Raw genomic sequence first — 19,042 nt, forward strand, 5'->3', positions numbered from 1 at the left:
AGAGTTTTAAGTAGGCTGCAAAATTGCCCACGGCCACATCACCCTGAATGCGCTCGATCTCGGAAGCTAAGCAGGGTCAGGCCTGGTTAGTACCTGGATGGGAGACCGCCTGGGAATACCAGATGCCGTAGGCTTTTTTCCATTATGTTGTTGGCTTTGGCGACCTGCTGTATTTTTCCTCTCAATTGCTCGAGGTGACCACCTTGGCTTTTGTCAAGAGAGTTGTAAGTAGGGTGCAAGATCGCCTACGGCCACATCACCCTGAATGCGCTCGATCTCGTCTGATCTCGGATGCTAAGCAGGGTCGGGCCTGGTTAGTACCTGCATGGCATTCCGCCTGGGAATACCAGGTGCCGTAGGCTTTTTTCCATTATGTTGTTGGCTTTGGCGACCTGCTGTATTTTTCCTCTCGATTGCCCGAGGTGACCACCTTGGCTTTTGTCAAGAGAGTTGTAAGTAGGGTGCAAGATTGCCTACGGCCACATCACCCTGAATGCACTCGATCTCGTCTGATCTCGGATGCTAAGCAGGGTCAGTCCTGGTTAGTACCTGGATGGGAGACCGCCTGGGAATACCAGGTGCCGTACGCTTTTTTCCATTATGTTGTTGGCTTTGGCGACCTGCTGTATTTTTCCTCTCGATTGCCCGAGGTGACCACCTTGGCTTTTATCAAGAGAGTTGTAAGTAGGGTGCAAGATTGCCTATGGCCACATCACCCTGAATGCACTCAATCTCGTCTGATCTCAGATGCTAAGCAGGGTTGTGCCTGGTTAGTACCTGGATGGGAGACCGCCTGGGAATACCAGGTGCCGTAGGCTTTTTTCCATTATGTTGTTGGCTTTGGCGACCTGCTGTATTTTTCCTCTCGATTGCCCGAGGTGACCACCTTGGCTTTTGTCAAGAGAGTTGTAAGTAGGGTGCAAGATCGCCTACGGCCACATCACCCTGAATGCGCTCAATCTCGTCTGATCTCGGATGCCAAGCAGGGTCGGGCCTGGTAAGTACCTGGATGGGAGACCGCCTGGGGATACCAGGTGCCGTAGGCTTTTTTCCATTATGTTGTTGGCTTTGGCGACCTGCTGTATTTTTCCTCTCGATTGCCCGAGGTGACCACCTTGGCTTTTGTCAAGAGAGTTGTAAGTAGGGTGCAAGATTGCCTAATTCCACATCACCCTGAATGCGCTCGATCTCGTCTGATCTCGGATGCCAAGCAGGGTCGGGCCTGGTTCAGTACCTGGATGGGAGACCGCCTGGGAATACCAGGTGCTGTAGGCTTTTTTCCATTATGTTGTTGGCTTTGGCGACCTGCTGTATTTTTCCTCTCGATTGCCCGAGGTGACCACCTTGGCTTTTGTCAAGAGAGTTGTAAGTAGGGTGCAAGGTTGCCTACGGCCACATCACCCTTAATGCACTTGATCTCGTCTGATCTCGGATGCTAAGCAGGGTCTGGCCTGGTTAGTACCTGGATGGGAGACCGCCTGGGAATAACAGGTGCCGTAGGCTTTTTTCCATTATGTTGTTGGCTTTGGCGACCTGCTGTATTTTAACTCTCGATTGCCAGAGGTGACCACCTTGGCTTTTGTCAAGAGAGTTGTAAGTAGGGTGCAAGATCGTCTGCGGTCACATCACCCTGAATGCGCTTGATTTAGTCTGATCTCGGATGCTAAGCAGGGTCGGGCCTGGTTAGTGCCTGGATGGGAGACCGCCTGGGAATACCAGGTGCCGTAGGCTTTTTTCCATTATGTTGGTGGCTTTGGCGACCTGCTGTATTTTTCCTCTCGATTGCCCGAGGTGACCACCTTGGCTTTTGTCAAGAGAGTTGTAAGTAGGGTGCAAGATCGCCTGCGGCCACATCACCCTGAATGCGCTCGATCTCGTCTGATCTCGGATGCTAAGCAGGGTCGGGCCTGGTTAGTACCTGGATGGGAGACAGCCAATACCAGGTGCCGTAGGCTTTTTTCCATTATGTTGTTGGCTTTGGCGACATGCTGTATTTTTCCTCTCGAGGTGACCACCTTAGCTTTTGTCAAGAGAGTTGTAAGTAGGGTGCAAGATTGCATACGGCCACAACACTCTGAATGCACTCGATCTCGTCTGATCTCGGATACTAAGCAGGGTCGGGCCTGGTTAGTACCTGGATGGGAGACTGCCTGGGAATACCAGGTGCCGTAAGCTTTTTTCCATTATGTTGTTGGCTTTGGCGACCTGCTGTATTCTTCCTCTCGATTGCCCGAGGTGACCACCTTGGCTTTTGTCAAGAGAGTTGTAAGTAGGGGGCAAGATCGCCTATGGCCACATCACCCTGAATGCGCTCGATCTCGTCTGATCTCTCATGCTAAGCAGGGTCTGGCCTAGTTAGTACCTGGATGGGACACCGCCTGGGAATACCAGGTGCCGTCGGCTTTTTTTCCATTATGTTGTTGGCTTTGGCGACCTGCTGTATTTTTCCTCTCGATTGCCCGAGGTGACCACCTTGGCTTTTGTCAAGAGAGTTGTAAGTAGGGTGCAAGATTGCCTACGGCCACATCACCCTGAATGCACTCAATCTCATCTGACCTCGGATGCTAAGCAGGGTCGGGCCTGGTTAGTACCTGGATGGGAGACCGCCTGGGAATACCAGGTGCCATAGGCTTTTTTCCATTATGTTGTTGGCTTTGGCGACCTGCTGTATTTTTCCTCTCGATTGCCCGAGGTGACCACCTTGGCTTTTGTCAAGAGAGTTGTAAGTAGGGTGCAAGATCGCCTACGGCCACATCACCCTGAATGCGCTCGATCTCGTCTGATCTCCGATGCTAAGCAGGGTCGGGCCTTGTTAGTACCTGGATGGGAGACCGCCTGGGAATACCATGTGCCGTATGCTTTTTTTCCATTATGTTGTTGGCTTTGGCGACCCGCTGTATTTTTCCTCTCGATTGTCCTAGGTGACCACCTTGGCTTTTGTCAAGAGAGTTGTAAGTAGGGTGCAAGATCGCCTACGGCCACATCACCCTGAATGCGCTCGATCTCGTCTGATCTCCGCTGCTAAGCAGGGTCGGGCCTGGTTAGTACCTGGATGGGAGACCGCCTGGGAATACCAGGTGCCGTAGGCTTTTTTCCATTATGTTGTTGGCTTTGGCGACCTGCTGTATTTTTCCTCTCGATTGCCCGAGGTGACCACCTTGGCTTTTGTCAAGAGAGTTGTAAGTAGGGTGCAAGATCGCCTACGGCCACATCACCCTGAATGCGCTCGATCTCATCTGATCGCGGTTGCTAAGCAGGGTCGGGCCTGATTAGTACCTGGATGGGAGACCGCCTGGGAATACCAGGTGCCGTAGGCTTTTTTCCATTATGTTGTTGGCTTTGGCGACCTGCTGTATTTTTCCTCTCGATTGCCCGAGGTGACCACCTTGGCTTTTGTCAAGAGAGTTGTAAATAGGATGCAAGATCTCCTACGGCCACATCACCCTGAATGCGCTCGATCTCGGATGCTAAGCTTGGTCGGGCCTGGTTAGTACCTGGATGGGAGACCGCCTGGGAATACCAGGTGCCGTAGGCTTTTTTCCATTATGTTGTTGGCTTTGGCGACCTGCTGTATTTTTCCTCTCGATTGCCCGAGGTGACCACCTTGGCTTTTGTCAAGAGAGTTGTAAGTAGGGTGCAAGATCGCCTATGGCCACATCACCCTGAATGCGCTCGATCTCGTCTGATCTCGGATGCTAAGCAGGGTCGGGCCTGGTTAGTACCTGGATGGGAGACCGCCTGGGAATACCAGGTGCCGTAGGCTTTTTTCCATTATGTTGTTGGCTTTGGCGACCTGCTGTATTTTTCCTCTCGATTGCCCGAGGTGACCACCTTGGCTTTTGTCAAGAGAGTGGTAAGTAGGGGGCAAGATCTCCTACGGCCACATCACCCTGAATGCGCTCGATCTCGTCTGATCTCGGATGCTAAGCAGGGTCAGGCCTGGTTAGTACCTGGATGGGAGACCGCCTGGGAATAACAGGTGCCGTAGGCTTTTTTCCATTATGTTGTTGGCTTTGGCGACCTGCTGTATTTTTCCTCTCGATTGCCCGAGGTGACCACCTTGGCTTTTGTCAAGAGAGTGGTAAGTAGGGGGCAAGATCTCCTACGGCCACATCACCCTGAATGCGCTCGATCTCGTCTGATCTCGGATGCTAAGCAGGGTCAGGCCTGGTTAGAACCTGGATGGGAGACCGCCTGGGAATACCAGGTGCCGTAGGCTTTTTTCCATTATGTTGTTGGCTTTGGCGACCTGCTGTATTTTTCCTCTCGATTGCCCGAGTTGACCACCTTGGCTTTTGTCAAGAGAGTTGTAAGTAGGAAGCAAGATCGCCTACGGCCACATCACCCTGAATGCGCTCGATCTCGTCTGATCTCGGATGCTAAGCAGCGTCGGGCCTGGTTAGTACCTAGATGGGAGACCGCCTGGGAATACCAGGTGCCGTAGGCTTTTCTTGAAACATATTTTATTAACAAGCATCATAACAGTTACACAGTGTAGTTCACTTGTTGGTGTGCAGAATTACAGAACATTTTGCGACAATGTATCAAGTACTTTGCATATACAACGGGTGTCAAGACCCGAACAGTAAAGTAGAGTAGGCATGAAAAGATACATTACAAATGCACAACAAATATGAGAACAGGAAGGTAATAAGATAATAGAAACTTCAGAACGAGGGAAAAAACCTTCCTAAGTTTGTGGGTCAATCCCAGGCAGGGATTGTTGGCCTGTGTAATAGACAATTTTCAGTGAGGGGGACATATTAGGAGAAGGGGAAGAAAAGCAAGAGGTGTGAAAGTAAGACTGGGAGAAACAGGGAAGGGGAAGGGGAGTGAGACAGGAGGGAAAGGGCTGGCCGACCCACCCAGGCACGGGGGCCTACAAAGAACAAGAGTTCGGGTAGTATTGAACATGCTATATCAGCAGTCCAATGCATCTAAGTGGACATTAACAGGCAAAAAGTGATCAGCCCATGGTTGCCAGATTTTATTGTGCTTGGGGAGACGGTCAAGGAATTTGGCTTCAGTCCTACTGTGGATCATGGCCTGCGTTACCCTATTCTTAACGGCAGGCAGGGGTAAAGTTGGGGTTTTCCAGGCGTGTGCTATGGTTTGTTTCGCTGCAGTTGTAAGCTGGAGAAAAAGTTTCAATTGATTGCGAGTGCAACATTCAGGAGACTTATTGAGTAGAGCGAAGACAGGGTCTGGCTGTAAAGTGAGTTTGAATAAAGTGGATGCCATTTGGAACACTGCTACCCAGAATTGCTGGGCTACCGGACACGTCCACCAGATGTGCAGGTGGGTGCCAGCAGTGTTACAACCCCTAAAACAGAACGCCGAGTATCCTGGAACGTATTTGGCGATTCTAGCTGGCACTAGGTACCAACGCATTAATACTTTAAAATTGGCCTCAGAGGCAACAACATTTTGAGATGCGTTCTTGGTATTAGTCCAAATCTCGCTCCAGGCGTCAACGTCTAGGTCTATAGACAGATCGGCCGACCACCTCGTTGCGTATGGTGGGAGGGACGGGGGGGGGGGAAATTGAGGTGAGCATATAATTGCGATATGACACCTGGGGCATGTGAGTTGCATATTTTTTCAAAAAATGATATGTGGTGTTGGGTCGGGCTGGGCTTAGGGAGAGATTGTAAGAAGTGTAGAATCTGAAGGTAACAGAAGTATTCCACACTGGGAAGGTGATATTGTTCCTGGAGTTCATGGAATGTTTTTGGCGATCCGCCCCTCAAGAGGTCTAAGACTCTGGTTATGCCTGCTCCGAACCAGGTTGTAAAAAGGCCTGGTTCAGTGAGAGCCGGGGGGAAGAGCGGGTTACCAAAAATAGATAACAATGGAGTATGCGTGGATATGAGTGCGGAGGATTTACGAGAAGCGTCCCAAATTTTCAGGGAATGCACGGTAACTGGATTTGTGAGGGGGCCTCTCTTGGAATGGGGTAACCAGAGTAGGTTGGAAATGGCAATGGGGTGGACATCTACAGCTTCAAGGCTAACCCACAAGGGAATTTCTGATGTAGCATGGTAAAGAGCTAGTTGGGCCACTTGAGCTGCTCTATAATACTGTAAGAAGTTGGGCACCCCTAGGCCGCCCTGTGTCTTGTGGCGGAAGAGAACAGATCTAGCAATCCTCGGTCTGGTCGGCTCCCAAATATATTTAAAGGTTTTATTTTGCATGATACGATGGAAATACGGGGGAACCGTGGTGGGGAGAACTCTGTAGAGGTAGAGTAATTTAGGTAGAAGGGACATCTTGACCGCTGTAATTCTACCCAGCCACGAGACACAAAGCGGCTGCCAAGAAGCCAAGATACTCGTAAATCTCTTGAGTAAGGGAAGGTAATTTGTACGGTAGAGGGAGGACGGGTCGTTCGTCAATTGGATGCCTAGGTAAGGGATGGAGGATGAGGACCATAAGAAAGGGAAATTATTTTGTAGCCGTTTAAGGTCATCTGTTGGCAGGGACACATTGAGGGCCTTGGATTTAGTTTGATTGACTTCTAGGCCCGATATAGTAGCGAAGCTATCTAGAAGCTTACAGAGGTTAGGTAAAGTAATGTGGGGGGTTGTGACGAAAAGTAGGGCGTCGTCGGCAAACAAGCATAACTTTGAAGCTAACTCGAGACCGCGTATATCGGGGTGTGCCCTAATCAGAGCCGCCAGGGGTTCTATTGCTAATGCAAATAGGATGGGGGAGAGGGGGCATCCCTGTCTCGTCCCCCTTTGAATGGGAAAGGGCGATGAGCGTGAACCAGCATATCTAACGTAAGCTTGGGGATGGGCATACAAAGCGTTTATCCAACTTAGAAAATGGGGGCCGAAGCCCCAACGTTGTAAAATATAGTGAAGGTATGGCCAGGATACCGTGTCGAACGCTTTGCGTATATCAAGCGAGAGCAAATGCATAGGGATGTTTCTCGATTTTGCTATATGTTGGAGGAGAATCACACGACGGATATTGTCACTAGCTTGCCTCTGGGGAATAAATCCCACTTGGTCTTTATGGATCAATCCACCTATAATCGGGTTCAGGCATAGGGCCAAGACCTTGGCAAGGATCTTGATGTCCACGTTGAGCAAAGAGATGGGCCTAAAATTGGACCAAATTGAGTGGTCAGAATTGGGTTTGGGGATCATGGTGATAATGGCTGTCAATGTGTCCCTGCCCAGAGACTGACCCTGGAGGATAGAATTAAAGGAGTGTGTAAGGATTGGGGCTAGCGTATCAGAGAATTTTTTGTAGTAGGCTGCAGGTAATCCGTCGGGTCCGGGACGCTTATGAGGTTTGAGAGATTTGATGGCCGCCAATACTTCAGATAAAGCAATAGGGGCTTCGATTGTGTCGAGATTTGTAGGAGATAGCTGGGGTAGTTGTAGAGGGCGGAGCAGGGCATCAGCTTGAGAAGTAGGGAAGGATGATGTGGCTGCGTATAGCTTTGACAATTGAGTGGAGAACTCAGTGAGAATTTTAGCGGGGTTACTGGTGGGACCTCTTTGTGATATTCGAAGTCTTATGGGCTTATATGATTTCTCGGGGTTCTTTAAACGCATCGCCAAAAAAGTATCGGGCTTGTTGGCTTTAATGTAAGCAGTGTGGGAGGATCTACGGAGTTGCTTATCAGCTTCTTCAGTTAAAAGTAGGTCTAGCTCTAGTTTAGTTTTCTCGAACGCCAACCTATTAGAAACCGTAGGGTCAGATTGGAAAGAGAGATAGTGTTGGTGGAGGGTGGCCTCTAGTTGGGAGGAACGCTCTTGCCTGAGCTTCTGGAGCTGTGAGGCGACAGAGATACACGTGCCCCTAATAACCGGTTTGTGAGCCTCCCAGAGGAGAGTGGGGGAGATACCTGGGGTGGTGTTGTGGGTGAGGTATTCCGTGAGGGCTACTTGGATATCTAGACAATATGATTGGTTGGAAAGGAGAGTTTCATTCATGCTCCATTCTCTGCTAACGGGAGGAGGGATAATGGAAGAAACAGTCGTGATTGTAGCGCAGTGGTCTGACCAAGTAATGGGGTAAATGCGTGAGTGAAGGAGAGTGGGAGCAGATGCTACAGGTATAAAGATATGGTCTATTCTAGAGAAAGACTTATGGGGATTAGAATAGAAGGTATAGTTTTTCTTAAGGGGATTACATTCCCTCCAGGTGTCTACCAGTGCCGCCTTTTGAAATTGTTTGCGGAGTTTCATGGAGGGGGCCAGTTGTTCCGGGGAGTAGGGTGACCTATCGAGGTGTGGGTAAAGAACTTGATTGGAATCACCGCACATAAATAGGGCACCGACGTGGTGTGTTCGGATGACCTGAAGGAGGTGGGAGAAGAACGGGTTGGGATTCGTATTAGGAGCGTAGTAGGAGACTATTGTGACAGCCGTGTCCTGGAGTAGACCTGTGAGTATAAGGTATCGACCCTCAGGGTCTTTAATTTCGGTTCCGGGGGTGAATAGAAGGGTATGGTGAAAGGCAAGAAGGACCCCACTGTGTTTCGTGTCTGCGGAGGCTGTAAAGACCTGAGGATATTTGGAGTGAAAGAATTTGGGGGTAGTGTGCTTAGAGAAATGGGTTTCCTGAAGGGCCACTATGCCGGCCTTCAGGGTAAGAAACGTGCGAAATGCCTTGACCCGTTTTTGTGGTGAGTTAAGTCCTTTAACATTTAAGGACAAAATGTTCAGGGGGGCCATTGCGTAAGGGAAAGAGTATGTTCGGGGGACCCGTTAGGGCCCGAGTGGGCCGACCAGCCAAGAAGAAAGAAAGGGAGGGGAGGGGTATAGCAGAGGAAAAGAAAAAGTAAGAGCAGGAAAAGTTTGTGCAGGGAGGGGGGAAGAGGTGTGAGGCGGTGCGAGCAAAGGCACACCGCCCAACAAATTGGTGTTGCGGTCCGCCCGACCAGAGGGCGGGCAGGCGGAGTGTGCATCAACAAATGGGGGGAGCAGTGACTGCTCACCGCCGCGTACCCGTTGAAGTAACATTTAACAGTATAGTTAAAAAACAAAACTTAATAACAACAAACTCTACCAGATGAATGTGGCAGTTCAAGTGTACATAAAAGAGGTGTAAAGGGGTTTCAATCACAGTAAAAAGTGAACCGTGAAGTAACAGTATGGGGGGTAAAAATAGATCAAAAATTATATATATATAAAAAATATATAAAAAAAAAAAAAAAAGGGGGGGGAGGGGGGGGGAGGGGGGGGGGAAGGGAAGTATATGATTCGCTTTACGATATAGCTGTGGAGAAACTATCATAAGAATCGTATGGTTGGTAGAGATGTCCATGCTAAAACAAAAAAACAAAAAGAAAAAGAGATAAACAGAATACTGTGAGAAGATCAGGGTTTGCAAGTCCCAAGAACTGACGACTCAAAAAAATGAGGACACCAAAGCAAAAAGTAGGGCAAAAAAGCTGGTAAGAGCGTTTCTCAGCGGGGAATAAAGACCTTCGGGCTAGGGAAGCCTACGCTGGAGGAACGTTTCGGGGTGTCCCGCTTAGCAGAAGAGGAGCTTGGAGTAGCTTGACGATTCCGTCTTGGTGTGGCTGCATAGGAGTAGGGAGCAGGACGAGCTGGAGTGCGTGGGAGAGATGTGTCTCGAGGTTCAGGTGCCACAAGGTGGAGAGATTCCAATAAATTCTGTAGGGCTTCGGATGAAGAACAGGTATGTTGTTGACCTTGAAAGGAGAAGTGGAGCGCAAAAGGGAAGCGCCAAGCATATTTTATCTGATGTTGCATCAATATTTGGAGCTGCGGTTTCATGGCACGTCTCTTTGCAATCGTCGAGGGTGCAAGATCGGTGAAGAGCTGATATGCGTGGCCTTGGAATAGCAGATCTTGTTTGTTTCGTGCGGCCGAAATCAGTTGCTCTTTCGTTCGGAAGTAGTGAAGTTTCACTATGATATCTCGGGGGAGGGCCTTCGGGTTGACGACACGTTAAGGCTCTATGAATCCGATCGAATTCAAGACGTTCGATCGGGATCGACGGGGACAGTTCTTGAAAGAGAGCGGTCGTAAAAGACTGCAAGTCGTCTACCGTCTCGGGGATGCCACGAAGGCGAAGATTTGATCTCCGTGAGCGGTTTTCTGCGTCCTCTAAACGGGATAGGAGGACCGCGTTGTCATCTCGGAGGCTTGCTTGGTCACGGACCAATTCTTGTATTGTGAGTTCCGTATCGTCTGCCCTCGTTTCGAGGTCTGCTGTGCGCTGGCCTAGGTCACGGATCTCACGGGTAAGTCTGTCTGTTATTTGGTCGGATGTGGCTTTGAGGGCTTTGTGGAGCATGGTCTCCATGTGTTTCAAGAAGTCTGCTTGGGACATACCTGTCTGTGAGGTAGGTTGCGGTATGTTCATACACTCCGTGGAGGTGTCCTCCTCATCGCTGCTCCCATGATGTTGCGGGCTGGTAGTGAGCTGGGCCGCCGCTGAGGCCTTCGCCGCCATTTTGGAGGAAGCACGCGCCAGTGCTTCTTTGATTGGTTTCGGCTTATTTTTGCCCCGGTGGCCGGTCAGAACCATTCCGGGAGAAGCACAGGGCGGTCCGCTACGTGGGTCCTCAAAGATCGAGGTGATTGCCGACTGGGAATGCAGTGCTATGGCTCGGGATTGCGGCGGTGAGAGCGCAGCTCTAACGGGATGCGTCCGTCATGGTGAGCTTCGCGCATGCGCCCCCAGGCTTTTTTCCATTATGTTGTTGGCTTTGGCGACCTGCTGTATTTTTCCTCTCCATAGCCCGAGGTGACCACCTTGGCTTTTGTCAAGAGAGTTGTAAGTAGGGTGCAAGATCGCCTACGGCCACATCACCCTGAATGCGCTCGATCTCCTCTGATCTCGGATGCTAAGCAGGGTCGGGCCTGGTTAGTACCTGGATGGGAGACCGCCTGGGAATACCAGGTGCCGTAGGCTTTTTTCCATTATGTTGTTGGCTTTGGCGACCCGCTGTATTTTTCCTTTCGATTGCCCGAGGTGACCACCTTGGCTTTTGTCAAGAGATTTGTAAGTAGGGTGCAAGATTGTCTACGGCCACATCACCCTGAATGCACTTGATCTCATCTGATCTCGGATGCTAAGCAGGGTCGTGCCTGGTTAGTACCTGGATGGGAGACCGCCTGGGAATACCAGGTGCCGTAGGCTTTTTTCCATTATGTTGTTGGCTTTGGCGACCTGCTGTATTTTTCCTCTCGATTGCCCGAGGTGACCACCTTGGCTTTTGTCAAGAGAGTTGTAAGTAGGGTGCAAGATCACCTACGGCCACATCACCCTGAATGCGCTCGATCTCGTCTGATCTCGGATGCTAAGCAGGGTCGGGCCTGGTTAGTACCTGGATGGGAGACCGCCTGGGAATACCAGGTGCCGTAGGCTTTTTTCCATTATGTTGTTGACTTTGGCGACCTGCTGTATTTTTCCTCTCTATTGCCCGAGGTGACCACCTTGGCTTTTGTCAAGAGAGTTGTAAGTAGGGTGCAAAGTTCGCCTACGGCCACATCACCCTGAATGCGCTCGATCTCGTCTGATCTCGGATGCTAAGCAGGGTCGGGCCTGGTTAGTACCTGGATGGGAGACCGCCTGGGAATACCAGGTGCCGTAGGCTTTTTTCCATTATGTTGTTGGCTTTGGCGACCTGCTGTATTTTTCCTCTCGATTGCCCGAGGTGACCACCTTGGCTTTTGTCAAGAGAGTTGTAAGTAAGGTGCAAGATCGCCTACAGCCACATCACCCTGAATGCGCTCAATCTCGTCTGATCTCGGATACTAAGCAGGGTCGGGCCTGGTTAGTACCTGGATGGGAGACCGCCTGGGAATACCAGGTGCCGTAGGCTTTTTTCCATTATGTTGTTGGCTTTGGCGACCTGCTGTATTTTTCCTCTCGATTGCCCGAGGTGACCACCTTGGCTTTTGTCAAGAGAGTTGTAAGTAGGGTGCAAGATCACCTACGGCCACATTACCCTGATTGCGCTCGATCTCGTCTGATCTCGGAAGCTAAGCAGGGTCGGGCCTGGTTAGTACCTGGATGGGAGACGGCCTGGGAATACCATGTGCCGTAGGCTTTTTTCCATTATGTTGTTGGCTTTGGTGACCTGCTGTATTTTTCCTCTTGATTGCCCGAGGTGACCACCTTGGCTTTTGTCAAGAGATTTGTAAGTAGGGTGCAAGATTGCCTACGGCCACATCACCCTGAATGCGCTTGATCTCGTCTGATCTCGGATGCTAAGCAGGGTTGTGCCTGGTTAGTACCTGGATGGGAGACCGCCTGGGAATACCGGGTGCCGTAGGCTTTTTTCCATTATGTTGTTGGCTTTGGCGACCTGCTGTATTTTTCCTCTCGATTGCCCGAGGTGACCACCTTGGCTTTTGTCAAGAGAGTTGTAAGTAGGGTGCAAGATCGACTATGGCCCCATCACCCTGAATGCGCTCGATCTTGTCTGATCTCGGATTCTAAGCAGGGTCGGGCCTGGTTAGTACCTGGATGGGAGACCGCCTGGGAATACCAGGTGCCGTAGGCTTTTTTCCATTATGTTGTTGGCTTTGGCGACCTGCTGTAATTTTCCTCTCGATTGCCCGAGGTGACCACCTTGGCTTTTGTCAAGAGAGTTGTAAGTAGGGTGCAAGATCGCCTACGGCCACATCACCCTTAATGCGCTCGATCTTGTCTGATCTCGTATGCTAAGCAGGGTCGGGCCTGGTTAGTACCTGGATGGGAGACCGCCTGGGAATACCCGGTGCCGTAGGCTTTTTTCCATTATGTTGTTGGCTTTGACGACCTGCTGTATTTTTTTTTTTTTTTTTTTTTTTTAAACAAATTTTTATTCTGAAACAAATGCAGTTGACAGAAAGGCGAAATACACATAACATCAACAGTCATAATCGACTTTGGTACATAGTCTCGGAAAACTGAACATTGTTTCCGGAACATACAGTAATTTCTGAGAGATATATATAATTTCACACATACGGGAAATATAGTACAGTATTCATAACATCACAAATATTGTAAAATTGAACAAGAAAGTTTAACTGACCATTAGTCCCTCCAAACCAAACCCGGAAAGGCGACATATGATTGTTATAGTATAGGAGTATTTCTAGTCTGTACTTATATGGGAGACAGGTAGTGCATATCTCCCTACACTCACCCCTACAGGGATCACGCTGTGAGGGTAAGGAGACATGAAGTAGAATCACACACCTAAAATAGCCCTGTCAGCTATACGTGCCTCCTCCGAGTCAGCTCGATAACGTGATGCTTCCTCAGTTAAAGCCTATGAGTAGTTACTAAGTCATATCATTCTAAAGCTCTGTAAGAGTATTAGGATATAGGGGGATCAGGGAAGGTAAAGGGGTGAGGAAAAAGGGGTAAAGGGATAAGATAGGGCAGGGGATGGTTGCGATATCCAGAACGGGTACCATGTGTATACAAGAGAAGTTACCGTTATCGGAAAATAAGAACAGTCAATTTACCAGCTATATTCCTATGTTTTCACTTATGTGCAGTTAGAATCCCAGTGCTGTATTTTTCCTCTCGATTGCCCGAGGTGACCACCTTGGCTTTTGTCAAGAGAGTTGTAAGTAGGGTGCAAGATCGCCTACGGCCACATCCCCCTGAATGCGCTCGATCTCGTCTGATCTCGGATACTAAGCAGGGTCGGGCCTGGTTAGTACCTGGATGGGAGACCGCCTGGGAATACCAGGTGTCGTAGGCATTTTTCCATTATGTTGTTGGCTTTGGCGACCTGCTGTATTTTTCCTCTCGATTGCCCGAGGTGACCACCTTGGCTTTTGTCAAGAGAGTTGTAAGTAGGGTGCAAGATCACCTACGGCCACATCACCCTGATTGCGCTCGATCTTGTCTGATCTCGGAAGCTAAGCAGGGTCGGGCCTGGTTAGTACCTGGATGGGAGACCGCCTGGGAATACCATGTGTCGTAGGCATTTTTCCATTATGTTGTTGGCTTTGGCGACCTGCTGTATTTTCCTCTCGATTGCCCGAGGTGACCACCTTGGCTTTTGTCAAGAGAGTTGTAAGTAGGGTGCAAGATCGCCTACGGCCACATCACCCTGAATGCGTTCGATCTCGTCTGATCTCAGATGCTAAGCAGGGTCGGGCCTGGCTAGTACCTGGATGGGAGACCGCCTGGGAATACCAGGTGCCGTAGGCTTTTTTCCATTATGTTGTTGGCTTTGGCGACCTGCTGTATTTTTCCTCTCGATTACCCGAGGTGACCACCTTGGCTTTTGTCAAGAGAGTTGTAAGTAGCGTGCAAGATCGCCTACGGCCACATCACCCTGAATGCGCTCAATCTCGTCTGATCTCGGATGCTAAGCAGGGTCGGGCCTGGTTAGTACCTGGATGGGAGACCGCCTGGGAATACCAGGTGCCGTAGGCTTTTTTCCATTATGTTGTCGGCTTTGGCGACCTGCTGTATTTTTCCTCTCGATTGCCGGAGGTGACCACCTTGGCTTTTGTCAAGAGAGTTGTAAGTAGGGTGCAAGATCGCCTACGGCCACATCACCCTGAATGCACTCGATCTCTTCTGATCTCGGATGCCAAGCAGGATCGGGCCTGGTTAGTACCTGGATGGGAGACCGCCTGGGAATACCAGGTGCCATAGGCTTTTTTCCATTATGTTGTTGGCTTTGGCGACCTGCTGTATTTTTCCTCTCTATTGCCCGAGGTGACCACCTTGGCTTTTGTCAAGAGAGTTGTAAGTAGGGTGCAAGATCGCCTACGGCCACATCACCCTGAATGCGCTCGATCTCGTCTGATCTCAGATGCTAAGCAGGGTCGGGCCTGGCTAGTACCTGGATGGGAGACCGCCTGGGAATACCAGGTGCCGTAGGCTTTTTTCCATTATGTTGTTGGCTTTGGCGACCTGCTGTATTTTTCCTCTCGATTGCCCGAGGTGACCACCTTGGCTTTTGTCAAGAGAGTTGTAAGTAGGGTGCAAGATCGCCTACGGCCACATCACCCTGAATGCGCTTGATCTCGTCTGATCTCGGATGCTAAGCAGGGTCGGGCCTGGTTAGTACCTGGATGGGAGACCGCCTGGGAATACCAGGTGCCGTAGGCTTTTTTCCATTATGTTGTCGGCTTTGGCGACCTGCTGTATTTTTCCTCTCGATTGCCGGAGGTGACCACCTTGGCTTTTGTCAAGAGAGTTGTAAGTAGGGTGCAAGATAGCCTACGGCCACATCACCCTGAATGCACTCGATCTCTTCTGATCTCGGATGCCAAGCAGGATCGGGCCTGGTTAGTACCTGGATGGGAGACCGCCTGGGAATACCAGGTGCCATAGGCTTTTTTCCATTATGTTGTTGGCTTTGGCGACCTGCTGTATTTTTCCTCTCGATTGCCCGAGGTGACCACCTTGGCTTTTGTCAAGAGAGTTGTAAGTAGGGTGCAAGATTGCCTACGGCCGCATCACCCTGAATGCGCTCGATCTCGTCTGATCTCGGATGCTAAGCAGGGTCGGGCCTGGTTAGTACCTGGATGGGAGACCGCCTGGGAATACCAGGTGCCGTAGGCTTTTTTCCATTATGTTGTTGGCTTTGGCGACCTGCTGTATTTTTCCTCTCGATTGCCCGAGGTGACCACCTTGGCTTTTGTCAAGAGAGTTGTAAGTAGGGTGCGAGATCGCCTACGGCCACATCACCCTGAATGCGCTCGATCTCCTCTGATCTCGGATGCTAAGCAGGGTCGGGCCTGGTTAGTACCCGGATGGGGGACCGCCTGGGAATACCAGGTGCCGTAGGCTTTTTTCCATTATGTTGTTGGCTTTGGCGACCTGCTGTATTTTTCCTCTCGATTGCCCGAGGTGACCACCTTGGCTTTTGTCAAGAGAATTGTAAGTAGGGTGCAAGATCACCTACAGCCACATCACCCTGAATGCGCTCAATCTCGTCTGATCTCGGATGCTAAGCAGGGTCAGGCCTGGTTAGTACCTGGATGGGAGACCGCCTGGGAATACCAGGTGCCGTAGGCTTTTTTCCATTATGTTGTTGGCTTTGGCGACCTGCTGTATTTTTCCTCTCGATTGCCCGAGGTGACCACCTTGGCTTTTGTCAAGAGAGTTGTAAGTAGGGTGCAAGATCGCCTACGGCCACATCATCCTGAATGCGCTCGATCTCGTCTGTTCTCGGATGCTAAGCAGGGTCGGGCATGGTTAGTACCCGGATGGGAGACCGCCTGGGAATACCAGGTGCCGTAGGCTTTTTTCCATTATGTTGTTGGCTTTGGCGACCTGCTGTATTTTTCCTCTCGATTGCCCGAGGTGACCACCTTGGCTTTTGTCAAGAGAGTTGTAAGTAGGGTGCAAGATCGCCTACGGTCACATCACCATGAATGTGCTCGATCTCGTCTGATCTCGGATGCTAAGCAGGGTCGGGCCTGGTTAGTACCTGGAAGGGAGACCGCCTGGAAATACCAGGTGCCGTAGGCTTTTTTCCATTATGTTGTTGGCTTTGGCGACCTGCTGTATTTTTCCTCTCGATTGCCCGAGGTGACCACCTTGGCTTTTGTCAAGAGAGTTGTAAGTAGGGTGCAAGAACGCCTACGGCCACATCACCCTGAATGCGCTCGATCTCTTATGATCTCGGATGCTAAGCAGGGTCGTGCCTGGTTAGTACCTGGATGGGAGACCGCCTGGGAATACCAGGTGCCGTAGGCTTTTTTCCATTATGTTGTTGGCTTTGGCGACCTGCTGTATTTTTCCTCTCGATTGCCCGAGGTGACCGCCTTGGCTTTTGTCAAGAGAGTTGTAAGTAGGGTGCAAGATCGCCTACAGCCACATCACCCTGAATGCACTCGATCTCATCTGATCTCGGATGCAAAGCAGGGTCGGGCCTGGTTAGTACCTGGATGGGAGACCGCCTGGGAATACCAGGTGCCGTAGGCTTTTTTCCATTATGTTGTTGGCTTTGGCGACCTGCTGTATTTTTCCTCTCGATTGCCCGAGGTGACCACCTTGGCTTTTGTCAAGAGAGTTGTAAGTAGGGTGTAAGATCGCCTACGGCCACATCACCCTGAATGCGCTTGATCTCGTCTGATCTCGGATGCTAAGCAGGGTCAGGCATGGTTAGTACCCGGATGGGAGACCGCCTGGGAATACCAGGTGCCGTAGGCTTTTTTCCATTATGTTGTTGGCTTTGGTGACCTGCTGTATTTTTCCTCTCGTTTGCCCGAGGTGACCACCTTGGCTTTTGTCAAGAGAGTTGTAAGTAGGGTGCAAGATCGCCTATGGCCACATCACCCTGAATGCGCTCGATCTCGTCTGATCTCGGATGCTAAGCAGGATCAGGCCTGGTTAGTACCTGGATGAGAGACCGCCTGGGAATACCAGGTGCCGTAGGCTTTTTTCCATTATGTTGTTGGGTTTGGCGACCTGCTGTATTTTTCCTCTCTATTGCCCGAGGTGACCACCTTGGCTTTTGTCAAGAGAGTTGTAAGTAGGGTGCAAGATCGCCTATGGCCACATCACCCTGAATGTGCTCGATCTCGTCTGATCTCAGATGCTAAGCAGGGTCGGGCCTGGTTAGTACCCGGATGGGAGACCGCCTGGGAATACCAGGTGCCGTAGGCTTTTTTCCATTATGTTGTTGGCTTTGGCGACCTGCTGTATTTTTCCTCTCGATTGCCCGAGGTGACCACCTTGGCTTTTGTCAAAAGAGTTGTAAGTAGGGTGCAAGATCGCCTACGGTCACATCACCCTGAATGCGCTCGATCTCGTCTGATCTCGGATGCTAAGCAGGGTTGGGCCTGGTTAGTACCCGGATGGGAGACCGCCTGGGAATACCAGGTGCTGTAGGCTTTTTTCCATTATGTTGTTGGCTTTGGCGACCTGCTGTATTTTTCCTCTCTATTGCCCGAGGTGACCACCTTGGCTTTTGTCAAGAGAGTTGTAAGTAGGGTGCAAGATTGCCTATTGCCACTTCACCCTGAGTGCGCTCGATCTCGTCTGATCTCGGATGCTAAGCAGGGTCGTGCCTGGTTAGTACCTGGATGGGAGACCGCCTGGGAATACCAGGTGCCGTAGGCTTTTTTCCATTATGTTGTTGGCTTTGGCGACCTGCTGTATTTTTCCTCTCGATTGCCCGAGGTGACCACCTTGGCTTTTGTCAAGAGAGTTGTAAGTAGGGTGCAAGATCGCCTATGGCCACATCACCCTGAATGCGCTCGATCTCGTCTGATCTCGGATGCTAAGCGGATTCGAGCCTGGTTAGGACCTGTATGGGAGACCGCCTGGGAATACCAGGTGCTGTAGGCTTTTTTCCATTATGTTGTTGGCTTTGGCGACCTGCTGTATTTTTCCTCTCGATTGCCCGAGGTGACCACCTTGGCTGTTGTCAAGAGAGTTGTAAGTAGGGTGCAAGATCGCCTACGGCCATGTCACCCTGAATGCGCTCAATCTCGTCTGATCTCGGATGCGAAGCAAGGTCGGGCCTGGTTAGTACCTGGATGGGAGACCGCCTGGGAATACCAGGTGCCGTAGGCTTTTTTCCATTATGTTGTTGGCTTTGGCGACCTGCTGTATTTTTCCTCTCGATTGCCCGAGGTGACCACCTTGGCTTTTGTCAAGAGAGTTGTAAGTAGGGTGTAAGATCGCCTACGGCCACATCACACTGAATGCGCTTGATCTAGTCTGATCTCGGATGCTAAGCAGGGTCAGGTCTGGTTATGTACCTGGATGGGAGACCGCGTGGGAATACCAGGTGCCGTAGGCTTTTTTCCATTATGTTGTCGGCTTTGGCGACCTGCTGTATTTTTCCTCTCGATTGCCCGAGGTGACCACCTTGGCATTTGTCAAGAGAGTTGTAAGTAGGGTGCAAGATCACCTACGGCCACATCACCCTGAATGCGCTCGATCTAGTCTGATCTCGGATGCTAAGCAGGGTCGGGCCTGGTTAATACCTGGATGGGAGACCGCCTGGGAGTACCAGGTGCCGTAGGCTTTTTTCCATTATGTTGTTGGCTTTGGCGACCTGCTGTATTTTTTCTCTCGATTGCAAGAGGTGACCACCTTGGCTTTTGTCAAGATAGTTGTAAGTAGG

The 19,042-nt window shown here is 50.5% G+C and overlaps 22 non-coding genes and 31 pseudogenes across 22 annotated transcripts; all 53 read left to right on the forward strand.

Annotated features, from left to right (window-relative positions):
• Window positions 1–25: 25 nt before the first annotated feature.
• LOC143948895 (5S ribosomal RNA) lies at window positions 26–134 on the forward strand (annotated as a pseudogene).
• Window positions 135–243: 109 nt separating this feature from the next.
• Window positions 244–362, forward strand: LOC143944124 (5S ribosomal RNA; annotated as a pseudogene).
• Window positions 363–471: 109 nt separating this feature from the next.
• On the forward strand, window positions 472–590 carry LOC143943990 (5S ribosomal RNA; annotated as a pseudogene).
• Window positions 591–699: 109 nt separating this feature from the next.
• Window positions 700–818, forward strand: LOC143943543 (5S ribosomal RNA; annotated as a pseudogene).
• Window positions 819–927: 109 nt separating this feature from the next.
• LOC143945297 (5S ribosomal RNA) lies at window positions 928–1,046 on the forward strand (annotated as a pseudogene).
• Window positions 1,047–1,155: 109 nt separating this feature from the next.
• On the forward strand, window positions 1,156–1,275 carry LOC143948453 (5S ribosomal RNA; annotated as a pseudogene).
• Window positions 1,276–1,384: 109 nt separating this feature from the next.
• On the forward strand, window positions 1,385–1,503 carry LOC143944085 (5S ribosomal RNA; annotated as a pseudogene).
• Window positions 1,504–1,612: 109 nt separating this feature from the next.
• On the forward strand, window positions 1,613–1,731 carry LOC143947499 (5S ribosomal RNA; annotated as a pseudogene).
• Window positions 1,732–1,840: 109 nt separating this feature from the next.
• LOC143949391 (5S ribosomal RNA) lies at window positions 1,841–1,955 on the forward strand (annotated as a pseudogene).
• A 101-nt stretch (window positions 1,956–2,056) lies between these two features.
• Window positions 2,057–2,175, forward strand: LOC143945302 (5S ribosomal RNA; annotated as a pseudogene).
• Window positions 2,176–2,284: 109 nt separating this feature from the next.
• Window positions 2,285–2,403, forward strand: LOC143948645 (5S ribosomal RNA; annotated as a pseudogene).
• A 110-nt stretch (window positions 2,404–2,513) lies between these two features.
• Window positions 2,514–2,632, forward strand: LOC143953402 (5S ribosomal RNA). The gene has a single exon (XR_013268488.1). It is a non-coding gene; the product is annotated as a 5S ribosomal RNA (ribosomal RNA).
• Window positions 2,633–2,741: 109 nt separating this feature from the next.
• On the forward strand, window positions 2,742–2,860 carry LOC143947399 (5S ribosomal RNA; annotated as a pseudogene).
• A 110-nt stretch (window positions 2,861–2,970) lies between these two features.
• LOC143953147 (5S ribosomal RNA) lies at window positions 2,971–3,089 on the forward strand. Its single transcript, XR_013268256.1, has one exon. It is a non-coding gene; the product is annotated as a 5S ribosomal RNA (ribosomal RNA).
• A 109-nt stretch (window positions 3,090–3,198) lies between these two features.
• LOC143953103 (5S ribosomal RNA) lies at window positions 3,199–3,317 on the forward strand. The gene has a single exon (XR_013268216.1). It is a non-coding gene; the product is annotated as a 5S ribosomal RNA (ribosomal RNA).
• A 109-nt stretch (window positions 3,318–3,426) lies between these two features.
• On the forward strand, window positions 3,427–3,535 carry LOC143948865 (5S ribosomal RNA; annotated as a pseudogene).
• A 109-nt stretch (window positions 3,536–3,644) lies between these two features.
• Window positions 3,645–3,763, forward strand: LOC143946214 (5S ribosomal RNA). The gene has a single exon (XR_013265190.1). It is a non-coding gene; the product is annotated as a 5S ribosomal RNA (ribosomal RNA).
• A 109-nt stretch (window positions 3,764–3,872) lies between these two features.
• On the forward strand, window positions 3,873–3,991 carry LOC143954941 (5S ribosomal RNA; annotated as a pseudogene).
• A 109-nt stretch (window positions 3,992–4,100) lies between these two features.
• Window positions 4,101–4,219, forward strand: LOC143945478 (5S ribosomal RNA; annotated as a pseudogene).
• A 109-nt stretch (window positions 4,220–4,328) lies between these two features.
• LOC143952339 (5S ribosomal RNA) lies at window positions 4,329–4,447 on the forward strand. The gene has a single exon (XR_013267525.1). It is a non-coding gene; the product is annotated as a 5S ribosomal RNA (ribosomal RNA).
• A 6,339-nt stretch (window positions 4,448–10,786) lies between these two features.
• Window positions 10,787–10,905, forward strand: LOC143950031 (5S ribosomal RNA). Its single transcript, XR_013265542.1, has one exon. It is a non-coding gene; the product is annotated as a 5S ribosomal RNA (ribosomal RNA).
• A 109-nt stretch (window positions 10,906–11,014) lies between these two features.
• On the forward strand, window positions 11,015–11,133 carry LOC143950364 (5S ribosomal RNA). The gene has a single exon (XR_013265773.1). It is a non-coding gene; the product is annotated as a 5S ribosomal RNA (ribosomal RNA).
• Window positions 11,134–11,242: 109 nt separating this feature from the next.
• Window positions 11,243–11,361, forward strand: LOC143950408 (5S ribosomal RNA). Its single transcript, XR_013265813.1, has one exon. It is a non-coding gene; the product is annotated as a 5S ribosomal RNA (ribosomal RNA).
• Window positions 11,362–11,471: 110 nt separating this feature from the next.
• On the forward strand, window positions 11,472–11,590 carry LOC143952409 (5S ribosomal RNA). Its single transcript, XR_013267589.1, has one exon. It is a non-coding gene; the product is annotated as a 5S ribosomal RNA (ribosomal RNA).
• A 109-nt stretch (window positions 11,591–11,699) lies between these two features.
• On the forward strand, window positions 11,700–11,818 carry LOC143945588 (5S ribosomal RNA; annotated as a pseudogene).
• A 109-nt stretch (window positions 11,819–11,927) lies between these two features.
• LOC143945549 (5S ribosomal RNA) lies at window positions 11,928–12,046 on the forward strand (annotated as a pseudogene).
• A 109-nt stretch (window positions 12,047–12,155) lies between these two features.
• LOC143951272 (5S ribosomal RNA) lies at window positions 12,156–12,274 on the forward strand. The gene has a single exon (XR_013266560.1). It is a non-coding gene; the product is annotated as a 5S ribosomal RNA (ribosomal RNA).
• Window positions 12,275–12,383: 109 nt separating this feature from the next.
• Window positions 12,384–12,502, forward strand: LOC143946804 (5S ribosomal RNA; annotated as a pseudogene).
• A 109-nt stretch (window positions 12,503–12,611) lies between these two features.
• Window positions 12,612–12,730, forward strand: LOC143954362 (5S ribosomal RNA). Its single transcript, XR_013269361.1, has one exon. It is a non-coding gene; the product is annotated as a 5S ribosomal RNA (ribosomal RNA).
• Window positions 12,731–13,580: 850 nt separating this feature from the next.
• LOC143954501 (5S ribosomal RNA) lies at window positions 13,581–13,699 on the forward strand. The gene has a single exon (XR_013269487.1). It is a non-coding gene; the product is annotated as a 5S ribosomal RNA (ribosomal RNA).
• Window positions 13,700–13,808: 109 nt separating this feature from the next.
• LOC143944832 (5S ribosomal RNA) lies at window positions 13,809–13,927 on the forward strand (annotated as a pseudogene).
• A 108-nt stretch (window positions 13,928–14,035) lies between these two features.
• Window positions 14,036–14,154, forward strand: LOC143954212 (5S ribosomal RNA). The gene has a single exon (XR_013269224.1). It is a non-coding gene; the product is annotated as a 5S ribosomal RNA (ribosomal RNA).
• A 109-nt stretch (window positions 14,155–14,263) lies between these two features.
• LOC143951960 (5S ribosomal RNA) lies at window positions 14,264–14,382 on the forward strand. The gene has a single exon (XR_013267183.1). It is a non-coding gene; the product is annotated as a 5S ribosomal RNA (ribosomal RNA).
• A 109-nt stretch (window positions 14,383–14,491) lies between these two features.
• LOC143943568 (5S ribosomal RNA) lies at window positions 14,492–14,610 on the forward strand (annotated as a pseudogene).
• A 109-nt stretch (window positions 14,611–14,719) lies between these two features.
• On the forward strand, window positions 14,720–14,838 carry LOC143951994 (5S ribosomal RNA). The gene has a single exon (XR_013267213.1). It is a non-coding gene; the product is annotated as a 5S ribosomal RNA (ribosomal RNA).
• A 109-nt stretch (window positions 14,839–14,947) lies between these two features.
• LOC143950261 (5S ribosomal RNA) lies at window positions 14,948–15,066 on the forward strand. The gene has a single exon (XR_013265680.1). It is a non-coding gene; the product is annotated as a 5S ribosomal RNA (ribosomal RNA).
• Window positions 15,067–15,175: 109 nt separating this feature from the next.
• Window positions 15,176–15,294, forward strand: LOC143943569 (5S ribosomal RNA; annotated as a pseudogene).
• Window positions 15,295–15,403: 109 nt separating this feature from the next.
• LOC143950570 (5S ribosomal RNA) lies at window positions 15,404–15,522 on the forward strand. The gene has a single exon (XR_013265925.1). It is a non-coding gene; the product is annotated as a 5S ribosomal RNA (ribosomal RNA).
• Window positions 15,523–15,631: 109 nt separating this feature from the next.
• On the forward strand, window positions 15,632–15,750 carry LOC143950950 (5S ribosomal RNA). The gene has a single exon (XR_013266268.1). It is a non-coding gene; the product is annotated as a 5S ribosomal RNA (ribosomal RNA).
• A 109-nt stretch (window positions 15,751–15,859) lies between these two features.
• LOC143946720 (5S ribosomal RNA) lies at window positions 15,860–15,978 on the forward strand (annotated as a pseudogene).
• Window positions 15,979–16,087: 109 nt separating this feature from the next.
• Window positions 16,088–16,206, forward strand: LOC143944389 (5S ribosomal RNA; annotated as a pseudogene).
• Window positions 16,207–16,315: 109 nt separating this feature from the next.
• LOC143945413 (5S ribosomal RNA) lies at window positions 16,316–16,434 on the forward strand (annotated as a pseudogene).
• Window positions 16,435–16,543: 109 nt separating this feature from the next.
• LOC143952051 (5S ribosomal RNA) lies at window positions 16,544–16,662 on the forward strand. The gene has a single exon (XR_013267265.1). It is a non-coding gene; the product is annotated as a 5S ribosomal RNA (ribosomal RNA).
• A 109-nt stretch (window positions 16,663–16,771) lies between these two features.
• LOC143951092 (5S ribosomal RNA) lies at window positions 16,772–16,890 on the forward strand. The gene has a single exon (XR_013266396.1). It is a non-coding gene; the product is annotated as a 5S ribosomal RNA (ribosomal RNA).
• A 109-nt stretch (window positions 16,891–16,999) lies between these two features.
• Window positions 17,000–17,118, forward strand: LOC143944894 (5S ribosomal RNA; annotated as a pseudogene).
• Window positions 17,119–17,227: 109 nt separating this feature from the next.
• LOC143945971 (5S ribosomal RNA) lies at window positions 17,228–17,346 on the forward strand (annotated as a pseudogene).
• Window positions 17,347–17,455: 109 nt separating this feature from the next.
• On the forward strand, window positions 17,456–17,574 carry LOC143954497 (5S ribosomal RNA). Its single transcript, XR_013269483.1, has one exon. It is a non-coding gene; the product is annotated as a 5S ribosomal RNA (ribosomal RNA).
• A 109-nt stretch (window positions 17,575–17,683) lies between these two features.
• On the forward strand, window positions 17,684–17,802 carry LOC143947859 (5S ribosomal RNA). Its single transcript, XR_013265343.1, has one exon. It is a non-coding gene; the product is annotated as a 5S ribosomal RNA (ribosomal RNA).
• Window positions 17,803–17,911: 109 nt separating this feature from the next.
• On the forward strand, window positions 17,912–18,030 carry LOC143945186 (5S ribosomal RNA; annotated as a pseudogene).
• Window positions 18,031–18,139: 109 nt separating this feature from the next.
• LOC143947767 (5S ribosomal RNA) lies at window positions 18,140–18,258 on the forward strand (annotated as a pseudogene).
• A 109-nt stretch (window positions 18,259–18,367) lies between these two features.
• LOC143943955 (5S ribosomal RNA) lies at window positions 18,368–18,486 on the forward strand (annotated as a pseudogene).
• Window positions 18,487–18,595: 109 nt separating this feature from the next.
• Window positions 18,596–18,715, forward strand: LOC143948622 (5S ribosomal RNA; annotated as a pseudogene).
• Window positions 18,716–18,824: 109 nt separating this feature from the next.
• LOC143945110 (5S ribosomal RNA) lies at window positions 18,825–18,943 on the forward strand (annotated as a pseudogene).
• Window positions 18,944–19,042: the final 99 nt, after the last annotated feature.

This window comes from Lithobates pipiens, unplaced genomic scaffold (genome assembly GCF_037356315.1).
Source record: "Lithobates pipiens isolate NorthernLeopardFrog02 unplaced genomic scaffold, aLitPip1_a1.2 Scaffold_30, whole genome shotgun sequence".
Lineage (NCBI taxonomy): Eukaryota > Metazoa > Chordata > Amphibia > Anura > Ranidae > Lithobates > Lithobates pipiens.